The sequence below is a fragment of the Chlorocebus sabaeus genome, chromosome 1 (assembly GCF_047675955.1).
Source record: "Chlorocebus sabaeus isolate Y175 chromosome 1, mChlSab1.0.hap1, whole genome shotgun sequence".
Classification (NCBI taxonomy): Eukaryota; Metazoa; Chordata; class Mammalia; order Primates; family Cercopithecidae; genus Chlorocebus; species Chlorocebus sabaeus.
This window is the reverse complement of record NC_132904.1, coordinates 58,096,285-58,112,884: the sequence shown is the minus strand read 5'-3', so window position 1 is coordinate 58,112,884 and position 16,600 is coordinate 58,096,285. Positions and strand designations below refer to the sequence as shown.

General features: G+C 36.2%; 2 pseudogenes; one reads left to right on the top strand and one right to left on the bottom strand.

The window, feature by feature from the left end:
* On the top strand, window positions 9,458-11,343 carry LOC103241228 (elongation factor 1-alpha 1 pseudogene; annotated as a pseudogene).
* Window positions 14,483-15,729, bottom strand: LOC103242237 (phosphorylated adapter RNA export protein-like; annotated as a pseudogene).
* Between the last annotated feature and the right edge of the window lie 871 nt (window positions 15,730-16,600).

Below are 16,600 nucleotides of genomic sequence, written 5' to 3'. Positions count from 1 at the left end.
AAGAGCTGAATTAGAGAGGTGGAGTATGGAGACAAAAGTGACTCTATCTCAGATGCTAATCCACCATGTTGACTTCTGATTAGCTGCATTCCTGTGAATGCCTCCTTATTCCTACTTTATTTACTGCTCTTAGTGTAAGAACGTCTACTTACTATAAATCCTGGTTTTAGATCAAAGCAACCTTGATGTTACTGCACAAATTATAGGCAATGATGCACACAACATTTTTGCCTGTTCTGTAGTGTTGCCTTTAATTGTCTGTGTGGAGCACATATACCCATTTCTTATGGAATATACATCCTGGGGCCGGGGGTAACACGTACAAACATCTACCTATCTGGTTGCTTCCCAAGACCACACTTCCATTTTTAAGTTCCCCAGTAAATTACCTTTTACCAACAAATTGGATTTGTCTGCTTTGTTCTTTGGTTTCTCAGCTCCTTCTGCATTTGTGGGTTGTTCTGCATATAAGGTCCTTTCATGGAACACACACATACTCAGGTCCCACTGTGTGCCCTGCGGGACCTGTGAATACAAAAAGTCAACCCTCCACATGGCATCCCATGGAAAAAGATCCACATATACTGAGCCCATGAAGTTCAAACCCATGTTGTTTAAGGGTCAACTGTGTATATTTTATATGTCTAAGTGTAATATTTATTTTTATAAGATATATTTAATTTGTGTAATGTGAGTATAATGTCACTGAATATAATGTCACTCACCTTGCTTTTCCCTCACATAAAAAATTATCTGGGAGTTTACTCCCATATTTATCCCATATTAATATGATATATGTATAATTCACTATATTCCAATGGAAAATATACAATTTTTAATCAATTCCTATTGATGGAATTAAGGTAATTTTCCCATTCTTTTGCTGTTAAAAATTATAGTCCAATAAAAAAATCATAATTTTTCCTCTCTCTAAAATTGTGATTCTGAAAGCCTGAATCACTATTTCTATCTTGTGCTGCTCACTAACCATTTCAAAATCTTAAAGCCTCAATTCATTTGATCAACATTTGGACAAGAAATTCATCTTACACATTTTTCTTAACCATGACCAGCCTAAGATTAGCCAAAAAAACCCCAAATTTTATACTAAAGGAATTCTACTTGATCGAGTCCTTTCTGTCAGAAGTTTCCTGTTTCTCTCATCTCAAATTTTGTTTATAATGACTAGTCTTATGTACTTAATCATTCATTTGTTCAATGCCTGAATTCCACCATTCAAATAATGCTTTATGAGCACAGAGACTTCACATGTTTTGTTCATTTCTCTATCTCAGGGTCTAGAGCAATGCCTGGCATATAGCAATTACTCAATACATATTTGTTAAATAAATGAAAAATTATTGCCATATGATAGGTTATAGTAATATAATGTTAATGTGAGATATTTTTATATATATGTTATAACATAATATTTTAATATGATTGCTAATATATATCATCTCATCACACCAATCCTACAAAATGAGCCTTATGATCTTTGTCCAAGCCATATGGAAACTGAAACTCATGAAGTTTGATAAATCACTAAATACCTCAAGTCAGTGAGTTAGAGAGCTGGTTTTAAACTTAGATCACTAAGAATCCAAAACTTCTGTGCTTTACTTTGCCCAACCCTATATCCCTAGAGTATGGTTTTTCTTTTTGAATTAATCCTTTCAACATCTAATATTTCTTTGGGCCCCAAAGGACAATAGATTCAAGAGAGGTCAGGTGCTACTGGGTAAGGGAAAGAAGAGGAGCTTCAGTGAGCCCAGAAACATCAGGGAGGTGGCGGCGGGGATAGAGGTGCAGCCCTTCAGCTGGCCCTGAGGACAAAAAAGGCACAACTGGGAATAATTTTCTGAAAGCCAGGACAGGGAGCATGGCCAATCCTCCTACTGTGCTCACTCACCTCTGACATGCCACTGACACACAAGGCAGCAGTGAGCTGGCTACAGCTTCAGCCATTAATAGCTCAACCAGAACAAGGAATAGGACTTCCCTGATTTCTCTTTTGGCTTTGCTGAAACAGAGAGAAAGCTCTTTGATTACATTTATGAAAGACGTGCATGAAGGGCATGCATGAAGTATGGATGTCAGGAAGAGCTGGACAAGGCACATGTTCTTGCTGGACACAGGTAAGGCTTTTTGCCAAGGACCTAATTTACCAGGGGCCACTCTCCAGGTTCAGTTGCTCAACTGGACAAGGTTTGAGCAGGGTTTGTGGGATATTTAATTTTATTCCTCTACTCACACTAGGAAGATCTCCTCAGTTCCTCTCCTCTCTAAGTCTGTTTTGTTTGCCTGTGTTATAAGGTAAGTGAGATCTAAGGCTGCAGAAAAAATAAATGACTCAGGATTTTTTTCCTAACTCTGTCCTGTAAAGCTTTCTAGGTTAGAAAAAATTTTAGTAGCAGGAGCTTCCATAGGACATACACCCCTTCTGGGTCTTGATTTTCCTCAGATTAATTCAGGGAAGACTTGCCTCACTAGAACATTCATGAGGCAGAGGACATCAGGAGACACTACCTTTTTTTTTTTTTTTTTTTTTTTTTTTTTGAGACGGAATCTCTCTGTGTTGCCCAGGCTGGAGTGCAGTGGCGTGATCTCGGCTCACGGCAAGCTCCGCCTCCCGGGTTCACGCCATTCTCCCGCTTCAGCCTCCGGAATCCTGGCTAACACGGTGAAACCCTGTCTCTACTAAAAATACAAAAAAAATTAGCCGGGCGTAGTGGCGGGCGCCTGTAGGAGACACTACTTCTTTAGGGCAGTTTTACGGTTATAGAAGGCCTAGGAGAGTGGGTTTATATTCCAAGGACAGTTGCTCAGATGAGTAGCAAATAGCTGCTCCTGGGGAAGTTCTAGAGGAACTGCCAAGGAGCCTGTGGGCTGGCCATGGGCCATCAACTTCTTCAGTGTCTCCCACACCAGAGACAGGTCACCAGCTCTTCTTCCCCAGTAGGTTCCAGAAGTTCTGTAGGAAGCTCAGCAAGCCCTTTCATCTCTGCCATTCCTCCTCCACAATCCTCTCCATCAGCATCACACACAACACAGCCGTCATAAAATGGAGCTTCTAGTGAAAGTGGTTTTTGGTTTGTTTGTCTGTTTGTTTGTGAGATGGAGTCTTTCTCTGTCGCCCAGGCTGGAGTGCAGTAGTGTGATCTCAGCTCACTGCAACCTACCCCTCCTGGGCTCAAGCAACTCTCCTGTCTCAGTCTCCCAAGTAACTGGGTTTACAGGTGCCCACCACCGTGCCTGGCTAATTTTTGTATCTTTAGTAGAGACAGGGTTCGCCATGATGACCAGGCTGGTCTTGAACTCCTGACCACAAGTGATCCACCCGCCTCAGCCTCCCAAAGTGCTGGGATTACAGGCTTGAGACACCACGCCTGTCCTGAAGGTCGTTTTAGTAGGATGTAGTTGGATATGAAATCCAATGGAAACTTAGGAATAATGAACTCCCTGAAATTCATGTATTTATTCTTACACTCATTCATCCAAAAATACACATAAATTGCTTAACATGGACAGGCGTTGGGCTTCTCCCTATAAATAAAATAAGCAGTTTCTGGTCTGAAGGAGTTTACAAATTAAATTTAAAAATTCAGATATCAATAGATAACTGAAATACAACTGAATAACTAAAGAATTTTAAGAGTACACTGGAATAACCCTATCTGGAAGCATTGCAGGGGAGACACATTTTAGTTTTTAAGGTGAAGGAAGAAGTCAGCTAGGAGGAGGAGGGGGCGTGTGCAACCACAGGTGATATCATGAGCAAAGGTATAGGCAGGGATTAGCAAACTACAACTCATGGGCCAAATTTGTCCAGCCCTGTTTTATATGGCCCACAAGCTAAAGATGATTTTTACACTTTTTAAATTGTCAAAAATGTCAAAAGAGTGATAGTTTATAGCATCCTAGAATTATAGCATCCTAGAATTTATAGCATCCTAGAATCCTAGAATTATAGCATCCTAGAATTAACTAGCATCAAAAGTTAATAAAACTTTTGATGTCTATAAAGTTTTATTAAACTTAGCCATGCACATTTGCTTAGGTATTGTATATGTTTACATACTTAATTATATATTTGTATACCTATATTATATATGTTAAGTATCATATATGTTATTTATTTGTGTGTGTGTGTGTGTGTGTCTAGGTATTGAATAGTTATGACAGAGATCACATGGTCCACAAGCATGAAATATTTTATGTCTGGCCTTTTACAGAAAAACTTTTCCAACTCCTGGTATAGAATAATGAAAAGAAGTAATTTGTTCAATAACAAACAAATACATTTATCCTCAGCATTGGTGAAGATTAAGGTACCTGAATGACAAAGGGACAAAAAAATGAGACCTAAGGAATATGTTGTATTCATATTGCATATCTTGCTAAAAATCCAGGTGTTGCTTTTATTATATTTTTTCTGATTATGGTTTTCAATGCAGATGCTGCCTTTTACTGCCCATGTAAACAAGTTATCAAATTCTTTAACAAATTACATAATGTATCTAAACTTCAGTTCATTGGGTGGCAATAAGGGGAGGATAATAATAGGGTCTAGATCACACAATTATCGTAAGAAGAATGTGAAAAAGGAAAAGTAACATCTATAACGTAATTCTATTATGTATTAGGCAAATGCTACCAACATGAAGTCATAATTTTTATTTTTATTATTACTGCTTTTATTACTGCTATATAATATGTGTAGCTCATTGTAGAATGCTTGAAACCCCAGAAAGCAAAATTAAGGAGATAGTCCCATCTCGCTTCCTACCACTTGAAAGTGACTATTGCTAAAAATTTGCATATTGCTATGCACATATTGATGAGTTTGGAATTTTACATGTAAATCATATGTATTTTTGTGCTTTTTTCCATTTACTATTATATGGTGAGTATTATTCAATAGTGGTAATGTTCTTTAAAAATGACTTATATGTTTACATGACATTTCCTTAAATGCTTGGGTCATAATTGACCCAATCATTTGTAGATTATTGACACAATTTTGACACTATAATGATGTAACATTGAACACGTTTGTATGTGAAATCACTGTGCCTTTTGCTTGTGTGTATGTGTGTGTGTAAAGAACACTTAAAACATGGATCTACTCACTTCAAAAAATTTTGAGTACACAGTACTGTATTGTTAACTATAGGTACCATGTTGCACAGCAGATCTCTAGAACTTATTCATCTTGCCGAACCGAAACTTTATACCCTTGGAAAGCAACTCCTGACTTTTACCCTCTCCCCAGAACCTAATATGCACCACTCTACATTCATTTTCTGTAAGTTGGATTATTTTAGATACCTCATATAAGTGGAATCATGCACTGTCCTTCAATGACTGGCTTGTTTCACCTAGTATAATCCTCTCCATATTTATCCTTGTTGTTGCATATAGCAGGATTTCTTGTTTTAAGGCTAAATAATATTCCATTGTAGTTATATAGCACATTTTCTTTATTCACTAATCTGTCAGTGAATGTTTAGGTTGTTTCCATATCTTGGCTATTGTGAACAACGTTGCAGTGAGCATGGGAGTGCACATATCACTTCAAAATCCTGATATCAGTTCCTTTGGATATCTTCCCAGAAGCAGGATTGTTGGGTCTATTTTTAATTTCTAGAGGATCCTCCATAGTTTTTTTTCCGCGGTGGCTGCAACGTGTTACATTCCCACCAACAGTGCACAAGGGTTCAAATGTCTCTACATCTTTGCTAAAACTTGCTTTGTTTTGTTTCTTTGTTTTTGTCTGTTGGGTTTATTTATTTGATAATAGCCATCCTGACAGGTGTGAGGTGATAATCACTCTGGTTCTGATTGGCATTTCCCTGATGACTACTGATGTTGAACATCTTTTCATTGCCTGTTGGCCATTTGTATGTCTTCTTAAAGAAATATCGATTCAAGTCTTCTGTCCATTTTAAAATCAGCTTACTTATTTTCTTGGCTACTGAGTTGTAGGCATTTATTATATATTTTGGATATTAACCTCTTTTCAGATACATGTTTTGCAAATATTTACTTACATTCTGTAGGTTGTCTCTTTACTCTATTGACTTTGCTACATAGAAGCATTTTAGCTTGATGTCCCACTTGCTTAATTTTGCTTTTATTGTTTGTGCTTTTGGTGCCATATCCAAAAAATTGTTGCAAGACCCAATGTCATAAAGCTATTTCTCTATGTTTTTTTCCAGGAGTTTTGTAGTTTCAGTTCTTTTTTTTTTTTTTTTTTTTTTTTTTGAGATTAAGTTTCATTCTTGCTGCCCAGGCTGGAGTTCAATGGGGCAATCTCCGCTCACCACAACCTCTGCCTCCCAGGTTCAAGTAATTCTCCTGGCTCAGCCTCCCAAATAGCTGGGATTACAGGCGTATGCCACCACACCTGGCTAATTTTTGTGTATTTAGGAGAGACAGAGTTTTGCCATATTGGCCAGGCTGGTCTTGAACTCCTGGCCTCAGGTGATCTGCCTGCCTTGACCACCCAAAGCACTGGGGAGTTTCAGTTCTTACATTTACATTTTTAATTCATTTTGAGTTGATTATTGTGTGTGGTATAATAAAAGGTAAAAGAAAATTTCATGGTTTTGCATATGAATATTCAGTTTTTCCAAAATCATTTGTTAAAAAGATTACCCTTTTCTCGATTATGTGTTCTTGGCACACTTGTTGAACATCAGTTGACCGTGTATGTGTGAATTTATTTCTGGTTTCTCATTTCCACTGATCTATGTTGGCTTTTATGCCCCCTCTACCTAAATTTCTACTCTTTGAAAATCTGTGGGAATCTTTTGCCATATATCTTAAGACATTTTCTTATTTTAATGTTATTTCTTTTTTAATTTTGTATTTTTACGTTTAAAATCATTTAATTTTTACTTGGGCTAATCAATCATCTTTTTTCTTCAGGAATTTTGTTTTAGTATACTGCTTAGAAAGACCACAAACATATGTAAAAAAATATAAACATATTTTCTTCACACTCAACTAGAGCTTAATTTCAACATTTAAATCATCATCTATATTGAATGTAATTATTTATGATAAATGGTGAGAGTTTAACTGGGCTTGTTTTTGCATTGCTCCAGAGCTCTTTATTGTATTTTTCTTGTATATATACTATTTTTGGCCTTCATTATATTTCCATGTCTTGTCTAATACAAATATAGTATACTTAAAGCATGTGTAGAGATATTATAAAATATTTTCATGTTATAAATAATGTGATAAACTATAAAATAATGTTCCAAAGTATTTTAACATATGGTCACAAACATATAATTTTTTAATTTTGCAATTACTTTAAATAGTTTTAATAATTTGACAAAAATTTATATTTTCATAAAACTATTTATCTAGTCATAAACACAATATGACACAAAATTTGTTCAAGATTAGATTATGACATTTCATGAGGGTTTTGATTATTTTAAATAGGATACTAATTATTTCCTGATACGTTTATTTCAAAATTTTTTTATTGATAACATGAAATTTATTTTGCAACTGCTTTTTCCTTGTATACAAGAAAAATATTAATTCTTAAAATACATTGTATGATTAGTCAACTCATTGAACAAGTTAGTTTTCTGTCATTGAACAACTTTTCTTCTGAAAGTAATGATAATTGTCTATTCCTTTTTTTTCTTTTCTTGGAGACGGAGTCTTGCTCTGTCGCCCAGGCTGTGCAGTGGCATGATCTTGGCTCACTGCAACCTCCTCCTCCCGGATTCAAGCAATTCTCCTGCCTCAGCCTCCCGAGTAGCTGGGACTGCAGGCTCATGCTGCCACGCCTGGTTAATTTTTTTGTATTTTCAGTAGAGACGGATTTCACCGTGTTGCCCAGGCTGGTTTTGAACTCCTGAGCTCAGGCAATCCACCTGCCTCGGCCTCCCAAAGTGCTAGGATTACAGGGGTGAGCCACCATGCCCAGTCCTTCTGTTTTCTTTTCCAATGTTGATGCCTTGTTTATTATTCTCATCATATTATTTTGGCCAGAATTTTTAAACCAATAGTGGCATTAGAATTTCAACAATATCTATGATCTTCAGAATATCTATAAACCCCCAAAAATTATATGCAAAATTTCACACATATGTACATTTGGGAGGAGAAAGAGTTCATAACTGCTGTCAGATTGTAAAAGTGTTCCATAGTCCCCAGATTCTCAGAACCATTGCTCTATTATTATACTACTAATCTCAGAATTGGCTATTGTTTATATAATATTCAGGATTCATTAAGAAAGTTTTCTCTTCAAAAGTTATAAAACTTTGCGGTGTTGGATTTTTTTTAGAGATAAATGTTGAACTTTCAAACAGTTTTAGGATTTAATGAGGTTAACTTTTTTTATTGAAATGTTGATGAGATAAATTATATTTGATTATTTCTTAATTATAAATCATATTTGTATTCCTATAATAAATCCTACTTGGCCATACTATATATGTATGTAACTATATATGTTTTGGGTTTAAAATGATTGCATTTTATTTCTTAATTTTGCACTTATATTCACAAGTCAGATTGGTCTTTTGGTTTATTTGTGTGTATATTATATTTGCTGCTTTGAAAACAGGTATAGGTAATTGTCATAATATTAATTGGAAAACACTGCATCTTTTTCTTTGTCCTGAAACAGTTCATCTAAAGATAAATCACAAGATTTACCTGTTCTCTGAAGGAATAAATTACCTCATTCATTTTATCCTGGTTAATGGGCATTTGCATTATAATCTTTTGATAAAATTACTTCAAACCACTCATTTTTACCTGTTTTATTCAAGGCTAAACTTCACATACTACTAGAAAGCTATTTCATTTTAAAAATCAGACATTTATTAATGTAGTAGTATTTGCTTATAATTTTTAAAGTTTCATTCCATATCTGAGATTATTTTACATATTTTATTCCTAAATTACATACTTTTGTTTTCTCTATTATTTCTTCATTAGATTTTCCAACAATTTTTTACTTAATATTTTGAATGGCCAAATCTCAGATTTATCAGTTTTAACTTTTTGAAATTAATATCTGCTTTTAATTCCATTTTCTCTTTCTGTGTCTATTTCGTTTTCTAAGTTGATTTGAAGAGCAATTTAATTCATTTTTATTGTTTCTTATGTGATAAGATAAAATTATTCTCATTCGAATTCATACAAACCTGAATCTACTATATTTTGTCATACGTGTGTTCAGCAGAAATCTATTGTTCTTCTGAATTCTTTTATCTTTTTTTTTTTTTTTTGGTATATAGCTTAAAAGGTGTTTTGATTGTGACTTGTGTGGTTTTGTGGGTTTGAGTTTTCTTTTTTATTTCTTTTCTATCTGCAAACTTAAAGCTTTCTCTACCCTCAAAGTTAAAAGGAAACTAGAACAATGATTAAGATATGAGTGAGTATCTTTTTTTGCAACGGGTTTGCCGCCAGAACACAGGTGTCGTGAAAACTACCCCTAAAAGCCAAAATGGGAAAGGAAAAGACTCATATCAACATTGTCGTCGTTGGACACGTAGATTCAGGCAAGTCCACCACTACTGGCCATCTGATTTACAAATGCGGTGGCATCGACAAAAGAACCATCAAAAATTTTGAGAAGGAGGCTGCTGAGATGGGAAAGGGCTTCTTCAAGTATGCCTGGGTCTTGGATAAACTGAAAGCTGAGCGGGAATGTAGTATCACCATTGATATCTCCTTGTGGAAATTTGAGACCAGCAAGTATTATGTGACTATCATTGATGCCCCAGGACACAGAGACTTCATCAAAAACATGATTACAGGGACATCTCAGGCTGACTGTGCTGTCCTGATTGTTGCTGCTGGTGTTGGTGAATTTGAAGCTGGTATTTCCAAGAATGGGCAGAGCTGAGAGCATGCTCTTCTGGCTTACACACTGGGTGTGAAACAACTAATTGTTGGTGTTAACAAAATGGATTCCACTGAACCACCCTACAGCCAGAAGAGATATGAGGAAATTGTTAAGGAAGTCAGCACTTACATTAAGAAAATTGGCAGCCGGGCGCGGTGGCTCACGCCTGTAATCCCAGCACTTTGGGAGGCCGAGGCGGGCGGATCACGAGGTCAGGAGATCGAGACCATCCTGGCTAACACGGTGAAACCCCGTCTCTACTAAAAATGCAAAAAAAATTAGCCGGGCGAGGTGGCGGGCGCCTGTAGTCCCGGCTACCCGGGAGGCTGAGGCAGGAGAATGGCGTGAACCCGGGAGGCGGAGCTTGCAGTGAGCCGAGATCGCGCCACTGCACTCCAGCCTGGGCGACTGAGCCAGACTCCGTCTCAAAAAAAAAAAAAAAAAAAAAAAAAAAAAGAAATTTGGCTACAACCCCGACACAGTAGCATTTGTGCCAATTTCTGGTTGGAATGGTGACAACATGCTGGAGCCAAGTGCTAACATACCTTGGTTCAAGGGATGGAAGGTCACCCGTAAGGATGGCAATGCCAGTGGAACCACGCTGCTTGAGGCTCTGGACTGTATCCTACCACCAACTCGTCCAACTGACAAGCCCTTGTGTTGCCTCTCCAGGATGTCTACAAAATTGGTGGTATTGGTACTGCTCCTGTTGGCCAAGTGGAGACTGGTGTTCTCAAACCCGGTATGGTGGTCACCTTTGCTCCAGTCAACGTTACAACCAAAGTAAAATCTGTCAAAATGCACCATGAAGCTTTGAGTGAAGCTCTTCCTGGGGACAATGTGGGCTTCAATGTCAAGAATGTGTCTGTCAAAGATGTTCGTCGTGGCAACGTTGCTGGTGACAGCAAAAATGACCCACTAATGGAAGCAGCTGGCTTCACTGCTCAGGTGATTATCCTGAACCATCCAGGCCAAATAAGTGCTGGCTATGCCCCTGTATTGGATTGCCACATGGCTCACATTGCATGCAAGTTTGCTGAGCTGAAGGAAAAATTGATCGTCGTTCCGGTAAAAAACTGGAAAATGGCCCTAAATTCTTGAAGTCTGGTGATGCTGCCATTGTTGATATGGTTCTTGGCAAGCCCATGTGTGTTGAGAGCTTCTCAGACTATCCACCTTTGGGTCGCTTTGCTGTTCGTGATATGAGGCAGACAGTTGCGGTGGGTGTCATCAAAGCAGTGGACAAGAAGGCTGCTGGAGCTGGCAAGGTCACCAAGTCTGTCCAGAAAGCTCAGAAGGCTAAATGAATATTATCCCTAATACCTGCCACCCCACTCTTAATCAGTGGTGGAAGAACGGTCTCAGAACTGTTTGTTTCAATTGGCCATTTAAGTTTAGTAGTAAAAGACTGGTTAATGATAACAACGCATCGTAAAACCTTCAGAAGGAAAGGAGAATGTTTTGTGGACCACTCTGGTTTTCTTTTTTGCGTGTGGCAGTTTTAAGTTATTAGTAACTTAGTAATTTTAAAATCAGTACTTTTTAATGGAAACAACTTGACCAAAAATTTGTCACAGAATTTTGAGCCCCATTTAAAAAGTTTAATGAGAAAAATAAAAAAATATGAGTGAGTATATTTCCATACATTTTTTGTATAGTAAGAACTACTTTAAGTTTAAAATTATTAGCTCAATAATTTTTACTTTTGCTAGCATTTTGTCTATCATTTCTCTGCTTTGATCTGCCATTCTATGTTCCTAGAAATTTATCTATTTTTATTTCCTGAATTTTTAATTTATTCTATAATTTTTATCATTTCATAGTATTCCTCAATTTCTCAAACATTCTCTTAATTCAGTTTCCTTCAGTATCCCAGACTGGTTTTCACAGACTTTTAATTTCCTAATGACATTTTTTTATTTCCAGGTGTATTTTTCTTACAACATATTGAACAGGTTTATGACTACCTATGTAATAGTATTTTATTTTATGTTGTTGGTAGTACAGTTTACAGATGTTTACATGTTTCTCCTATTACTTACTTTTTTTTTTTTTCCGGAAGAGGGCCATCTCCTTTGATAGCTTAGATATGTCCCATTAGTTTAAATTGTTATGTTCCTATCTCCCATGACTTCACTCTGTTTATTCTGAAGTACAGAAGTCTAGAATGTCTTATAATAAAACAGTAGTTTCTAATTGATATACTGTGTTTACCAATATCATTGATCCTTTTGTTTTAGTCAAAATTGTATAGGTTTGTGTGTGTGTGTGTTTATGTGAATGTGTGTGTGAGAGAGAGAGAGGGAGAAAAAGAGAGCTTGAGCAATTACAGTTGCTAAAATCTCCAATATTTTCCTCACAATTATAAATTTTGTTTCTTTTTTTACTTGTTAGTGCCACAGAGCAGTCCAATTTCAGTGTGATAAGTATTATTTTAAGAAATAATTTTTTTCTGCATAGATTCTGCAATGTTTTTAATATATTCTTGAAAACCATATTGTTCACGGGGGCACACTGGTTGTTAGTCATTCTTTGATTTTGCCTGTTGCTTCATGAGTTCTTGCTATTATCTAATTGATTTGTTTGCTTAATAACATCTTCATTATCTTTCTTACTATTTATTATTCCAGCTCCATTTGTTTGGCTCAGTTTTTCAGGGACATTAATTATTTGTTACATTGTTTTCTGCTTTTTAAGTTTTATCTCATTTTCATCTATTTCTCCATTTTCTGCATCTTATGGGAGAGCACTTCAAGCCTTTCCATGTAAATTTTCTATTTTAGGCAGAGTCAGAGTCAAATCCAAGCTTTACTGTTCTCAGTAAAAATTTTGTTTTTGCTATTGCAGTTCACTTTCGTTACAATATTTTCCTAATTACACATAGCACCCTGTTTGTGTCTACATTTTTTTAAGGACTGCCCAAAATCTAATTTTATTTTTGCATTCTTTATAAATAAAAAGCAACCAATAACCATTTTCCTCTTAGATCCAACTTCAATGACCATATTTTCAGGAACTACTGAAAGATTTCAAGTATGTTGTTTGTAAGGAATAGTTTATAATTACTGAATTTTACATTTTTGCTTAATATACAAAATTTTTGCTGAATGTATTAAGCATATTTTTGCTTAATATGTTTTGTAAACTATAGTTAACTCTTGGAATGTCTAAAATAAGCTACCTTTATTTTCATTAATAAAAATGAGTAATTTAAAATTTTATGCACATGTAACATTTTAAATATACAATTTCCTTAACATAAGGTAAAACAGTCTTAGGCAGGCTGCCACTGGGATTTTTTTTTTTTTTTAATTAGAGGCAAGGTCTTGCTATGTTGCCCAGGTTGATCTCGAACTCCTGGGCTCAAGTGATCCTCCCATCTCAGCCTCTCAAAATGTTGAGATTACAGGTGTGACCCACCACACCTGACCTGGGAATTTTTTTAATGTATGTGGTAATACACAGGTGTAGATCACATTTAGTTTATGACAAAGTTAATTAATAAGTCGAAGAACACGTAAAATTTAAGAACAAATAGACCGGTTGTGGTGGCTCACGACTATAATCCCAGCACTTTAGGAGGCCGAGGCGGGTGGATCACCTGAGGCCAGGAGTTCTAGACCAGCCTGGCCAACATGGCAAAACCCTGTCTCTATTAAAAACACAAAAATTAGCCAGGCATGGTGGGACACCTGTGATCCCAGCTACCTCGGAGGCTGAGGCATGAGATCGCTTAAACTTGGTGGGCAGAAGTTGCAGCGCGCCAAGACTGTGCCGCTGCACTCCAGCCTGGGCAACAGACCGAGTCTCTATCTCAAAAAAAAAAAAAAAAAAAAAAAAAGGTCCAAATAGATCTTTGAGAAACTTCTGACATTTATTTACCTCTGGACAAACAAATAAGTGGGAAGAGTCATCAGTATAAACCTCTTTTAATTTTAGTCTTTATCATTAAAATTGCCTAAGTTCTTGGAACACAGAAAAAACAAATTTGAATGCATTTGTAACAGTTTAATAATTTATATGTCTCATTCTGATCTTTTAATGGAATGTTTTAAAGCCAAAGCATAATTTACTGCAAAGATAAATTAGAAAAGGCAAATAAACTTTTGAATAATATGTTATAATGACCTGGACAAAACTGATTATTAGCTAGTAATACAATAATTAGCACATGCAACAGATTGAAAAATTAAATCCTATGCTACATACTCTTAAGTATTTTGTCAAACATGAGATATATTTAAATGTTTCTATCAATTGCATTCCTTTTGCCACATATATTAGTTTTTATTTAAAACATGAAAACAATTATCTTTCCTCCAGATTCTCATGTTAATCAGTGCAAAACATTGCAATTTTAGTAAAAATTGTTTATTACAATGTTATTTTAGAAAGGCTTATTCCTCAAACTATTGAACATGTACTTAAAAGACGGCCAAGTTATGAGAATGATCAACTTCAATGGCTTCCTCTACGCCCAGCTTGGCTTCTCCATGTCCTTCCTGTGACTCATCAAGAGAGACCAGGGCCTCACTTATGCCACTTGCAGAAGTTTCTCATGATACATCATTATCTTGAAAATTTAGACTTTTAATAGCTTATTTCATTTTTTTCATTGTGTTCTCCTCTTCCTAGCAGCTTTTTAATTTTCATATTCCTTTTGGTTTTCAATGTAGAAAACAACCTTAGTTTGTTCTTTGCTCATACTAGGAGTGTTTTTCAAGAGATTCAGAAAAACTCCACCCATTGTTCTTTGACTACCATTCATTATAAAGAGGACATTTCTTTCCACTTCAGCAGTTTCCATCAGATGTTCAATTGCCTTTTGTTCCCAATAATCCTCACTACTTGAGCCATCAGATCTTTCTTTGGTTCCTGTAACCCGAATGAAATTTCATTAGCCACTTTCTCTTGAGAATCTTCCTTTGTGGTCTCATATCAACCTTTATAGTTCATTTCTGGTTCTAGTCTGTTCCCTAGCCTGTCTTTGACAGGTCATTTCCTTTTGAGATGACCTAGTCCCTTTTCCTCTTCCTTTGATCCCATTTTTGTTTGTTTGTTTGTTTTTTGTTTTTTTTGCCACCATGCATATATTCAGCTAGTTTCTCATCTAGTCCTTTTATATGCTCTTGAGATTCCCTCTTAAGTTTCTTAGTAAGCAAACAATCGTAGGTCTCGAACTGTCCGCTTCTGTCAATAGCGCCATCCATTCCCAAGATACCAACTTTAGTGGCCACTGAATCTTAATTCTGTTCCTGCAGTACAGCACCCCACATATTACTAATCTTCTTTGCTCCAGAAACAGGTGGTTTCTGACTGCTCTTGGCCAAACTGAAAAGACTCTGGTTTGGGAGGAGGGTTAAAACATTTCTGTCACTTGCGCGTCCAAAGACAGCTATCATCGTCTGAATTAGAAAAACTCTCTTCACTTGAATCCACACTTTCAACAACTAGGTAACATGATACTGGTGCACATGCAGTTGCCCTGCTCTAGAAGGCCCTCATAAGCACTGTCCCCGCCTAGCACTTTCCACACTTGCTGCGGCCTGTCGCTGGGTGCCGCCCTTATGTCAGAATCTGAGTCATGTCGGAAAGCTGCCCATCTTCCATGTAGCCGGCCTCCAACACCCTCTTCCCACGGTGCCTGTTCCTATATTTTAGCCAACTTTATTTTCATCTCTGTTGCCTAGAAAGTCTTTAAAGATTATGTTATGTGTTCCTGTGCCCCTTTAAGGTACTATATATTTCTGCATTTTGACTTTCATTGTGATGTGTTATAATTGATTATTTAAATATTTTCTCTATTACATTCTAAGCTTCAGTGAATAATCAATCATTGTATCATCAGTGCTGTCATAGAAATTGAATAAATACAGAGTTTCCTTTCATATTATTTAAGATCATATCTCTTGTTTCATAACTTTTTATCCATGAATGTTTTCCTTTGAAACTTCACTCTAATGTTTCCTATATTTTTTATAGATTTTTTTTTTTTTTTGTGGGAATCTGTTTTTTCCAATTTTCCTGTTCTTGAAAGAGAAGTAGTGGGAATCTCCTTGGACACACTCACTTTCCAAAGAGTTGTAGTATAATACTCCTCTCAGATCTTAATTTTGAGAGTCAGTGGATTATGCAGGTACTAAGAATCAGTTGTCAGTTATAGATATGCTGGACCAAAGAGGAAACTGCTAACATTGTTTTCCATAGTCTGATGTGGCAAGAAAGAATAAGTATTATGTGATTTGAAGTAGTCTACAATTCTTACATTGAATGAGAGGGGAAGTGCATTAAAACAACCACACCCTGTAAACATTATTCTCACTCATCCCTTCACCTCTATTTTTTCTACTTAGAATAACTTCAGAATAAAATATGATACAATATACATTTTTCACTGCATACCCTGTCAATTGTTTTGGAACTGGAGTCCCTAAATGCATACAGAAAGATTAGTAATAGTTTTGACAGCAGATGAAGATGAAAACAATATGTCTTTGATGAAGGCCAATATATAACAGGTATAAATAGAAACTTTCTACTGTTTTCTCATCTTACTTCGCTCCCTTGCCTCAGGATCCCTTTCACTTAACCCTATTACAAAAGAATTAAGGGTGCAGAAGAAAACGAGTGTGTGTGAACAAGATCAGATTTGTTTCAGTAAATATGCTAACAAGATAAAAAATGGAACATAAAAGAGAGGAGAAAGGT